The sequence below is a fragment of the Muscardinus avellanarius genome, assembly GCF_963383645.1.
Source record: "Muscardinus avellanarius genome assembly, chromosome: X".
Lineage (NCBI taxonomy): Eukaryota > Metazoa > Chordata > Mammalia > Rodentia > Gliridae > Muscardinus > Muscardinus avellanarius.
Window position 1 is genome coordinate 37,820,348 of NC_137792.1, and position 4,066 is coordinate 37,824,413.

The following is a 4,066-nucleotide window of genomic DNA, read 5'->3' on the forward strand; positions in this document are numbered from 1 at the left end:
TGATGTGAACATTTAGTCTTCAGCCTATAAAATTTACCCTTGGATTAAATTCTGTACTGATTTTGCAACAGTCTAATCAAACCATAGCTCATATTGAACACTGTGTACATGATTGAATTTTTGCAAATTTAATCATGACCTAAACCAACAGTCAAATCTGCAAGCTTAAAAAAAAAAAAAAACATCAGAGAGGGCTGGGGTATAGCTCAGTGGCAAAGCACTTGCCTAGCATATACAAGGCCCTGGGTTACATCCTAGCATCACACACACACACACACACACACACACACACACACACACACACGATAGAAGACAACAAATGCTTTAGGCTTTGCAGCCATATGGTCTCTGTGGCAACCCTTCAGCTCTGCTGCACGAAAGCAGCCATAGACAATATGTAAACAAATGGCAATGTCTGTGTTCCAATAAAATTTTATTTACAAAAACAGCAGACCAGATTTGGTCAACAGGCTGTAGTTTACTGACCCCTAGTCTCAACATGCCAGAAGTCACCTTCTTATGTAAACTAAAAATATAAGAAGCACTTTATTACATTAAAAAGTCCTTTCGCCAGGCATAGTGGCACACCCTTGTAATCCCCGCACTTGGGAGGCGGAGACAGGAGGATCACGCAGGTTTGAAGCCAGCCATGCTGGCTTAAGAGACTCTGTTTCCAAACAAAAAAGTATAAAAATAGGTCTGGGAGTGTAGCCCCGAGGTAGAAGGGTTTCCAGGAATCCCAGTACCACCAAAAAAAAAAAAAGTTCTTTCATAATGTACTTCCCATATTCCCAGCCTGTACATGACCTCTCCCCCCCCACCTCTCTCTCTCTCTCTCTCTCTCTCTCTCTCTCTCTCTCTTTGCTTTTGTCTAAACTGAACATAGGATATTGAATTTGTTGCAAACAGGGCAAACCACACTGACTGTCATTTCAACTGGAAGGAATCCTGCACAGTAATTTTGCTTAGTTCCCTAACATGAAATAAACCTGTGTCTAAATTGCCTCCGAAAGATGAGAATTTGATGATCCACTAAGAGCTACAAGAAAGATTGATCCAAAATTGCCTTAATAGTCTGTGCCGTCCTCCAAACAAAATTGTTTTTCTTTATATCTAACCCCAATCTCTTGCTGCTATTTAAATCCACTTCTTCTTGGTCTATCTTCTGTAGAGAGAGTGAACCTCTTGTATGTCACTTCCTTCAGTTTTACCCATCTCTGAATGACAATTCATTTGTAAAGTTAGCCTGAGATCATCAAGGAGCACTTGGCCATAGGTAGCATGTCCCGTTGAATGGCTATTTACTTGTTTATTTGGTTCTGGGGATGGAACCCAGGGTCTTTCTACCTGAGCTACACCCCATCCCTATTTTTTCTATTATTTTATTTGGGAACAGGGTCTCACTAAGCTGCAGAGGGCCTCACTAATTTGCTGAGGCTGCTAAAAACCTGTGATCCTCCTGTCTCAGTTTCTCAAGTACTGGGATTTACAGGCAGATGCCACCATGTCTGGCTTTTGAAGAGCCCTTTAAAATCACAAGAATGTTCATGGTGACAACAATGTCTTAGCATTGTCTCTGTAATCCCTTAATGACGTTTTCTCTTTAAGTACGGTGGATTGACCCCAGGACCTCACACATGCTAGGCAAGCACTCTACCACTGAGCTCCATCTCCAGCTATTTATATTTTATGTTGAGGTGGGGTCTTGTTATGTTGTCCAGGCTAGTCTGGCATTGGTGAACCTCCTGCCTCAGCCCTCTGAGTAACTGGGATTGCAGGTGTGCACCATCATTCCCAACCCTTAAAGCTTCTTTCAGAGAGTTCTTATTCCTACTTTCTCTCCTCCCTGCAACACTCTGAGAAGGTTAAATATTAAAGAAACGGGGGTGGGTGGGGGGGAGCCAGGTATGGCAGTGTGCACCTGTAATACCAGTTTTGCAGGGGACTGAGGCAGTGAGAATCGCAAGTTTAGAGGCTAGCCCAAACAATTTAGCAAAACCTTGTATCAAAGTTAAAAAAAAAAAGGAGAAAAAGGTTGGTGGCATAGCTCAATGGTAGAGTGCTTGCTTAGCATGTGTGAAACCCTGAGTTTGGTCCCTAGCATAGAAGGAAAGAAGGGGAGGCAAAGCAAGAGAAGGAGGAAGAAAGGAAGGAAGGATTAAAAGGTCATTGACCTGGTTAAAATATCTGTTATTTATTCATATGATGTGATTGGCCTCTACTGTGAAGTCATGTGTGGAGTGTGAAGAATACAGTTGGTCTGAAGGAGAACTAGTGGACACCACATGGCAAGACAACTTGTGAGAGAGATCTGGCAGATGCGGTGCAGATGGGCCTCCTGGGTGTTTACAGCTTCTCTGTGGTGCCCTCATTTCTGCCTCTGACAGGAGGCCCAGCCTGTGCTCACATAGTCAGACGTTTCCATAACATTTTTTTTTTTGGTGGTACTGGGGTTCCTGGAAACCCTTCTACCTCAGGGTTACACTCCCAGACCTATTTTTTTATATTTTTATTTGGAAACAGGGTCTCTTAAGCCAGCGTGTGCAGCGCGATCCTCCTGTCTCTGTCTCCCAAGCGCGGGGATTACAAGCGTGCACCACCACGCCCAGCATCCATAACTCAGTCAGTTATGGCCACTGTTTCTTTCCACTCCAAATGACTCGTCTGTATCATGTTTTCCCTTCTGTAGGGTGAGAATGGAAGGGGTGTGGACATTTTAAATAAATATTCTCTTATATTTGCTTTATTTCTAAATAAAAATCACATTCAAATACTTTTGTATTTTCTTGTGAGTTTGTTTGTGTGTGCTCATATGCATGCAAGTGTGTAGTGCTGAGGATTGAACTCGGGGGCATTCTGCCTCCAAGCTACATCCCTAGTGGGTTTTTTTTTAATTAAAAAAAAAAAAAAGGTCGCCGGGCGTGGTGGCGCACGCTTGTAATCCCCGCGCTTGGGAGGCAGAGACAGGAGGATCGCGCAGGTTCGAAGCCAGCCACGCACGCTGGCTTAGGAGACCCTGTTTCCAAATAAAAATGTAAAAATAGGTCTGGGAGTGTAGCCCGGAGGTAGAAGGGCTTCCAGGAACCCCAGTACCACCAAAAAAAAAAAAAAGTCATGCTTAGTTGCTGAGGCTGGCCTGGAACCCGTGATTCTCCTGTCTCAGCCTTCCAGATACTGAGATTACAGATGTGTGCCACCACACCTGACTAGATTTTCTTCTTAACACTTGCCTACTCCCCAAATGTGTGTGTGTTTACACACACACACACACACACACACACACACTCTATATCCTAGTTGTTATCTCAAAAAGAAAAAAGATCAAATGTCAGCTGATAGCCGGGCATGGTGGCGCATACTTGTAATCCCAGCATTCAAGAGGCTGAGACCGGAGGATCGCGGTTCGCAGACAGCCTCAGCTACTTAGTGAGGCCCTTTGCAACTCAGTGAGACCTAGTTTCAAAATAAAGAATAAAAAATAGGGCAGAGGGTATAGCTCAGAGGTCGAATCCCCCTGGGTTCCATCCCCAGACCCACAAAAAAAAAAAAGTCAGCTGAAAACCAAATCAATTGAATTGCATTTGTTTCAAGAAACAGTGACCCCAGAGCTGAGCACTGTGGCCCACACCTGTAATCCTAGTACTTTGAAGTCTGAGATAGGAGAATCTCAGCTTCAAAGACAGCCTCAGCAATGTAGCAAGGCTCTACGCAACCTAGTGAGATCCTGTTTCAAAATAAAAAAATAAAATAAAATAGGAATGGAAGTGTAGTTCAAAGGTAGAAAGCCCCTGGGTTTAATTCCACTAAATTTAAATTTAAATTTAGCACTACTAAATTGTTAATTAATTAATTAATTAATTAAGGTAAATAACTGGGCTTTATGGTGTACCCTTGGGAGGCTGAGACAGGAGGATCACAGGTTCAAGACCAGCCTTATTAGCAATATAGCAAGACTCTCAGCAACCTAGCAAGACCCTCTTTCAAAAACAAAAATTAAAAAGCGGTGAGGGTGTACCTCAGAGGTAGAATGCTTTTAGGTTTAATGCCCAGTACCAAAAAAGAAATT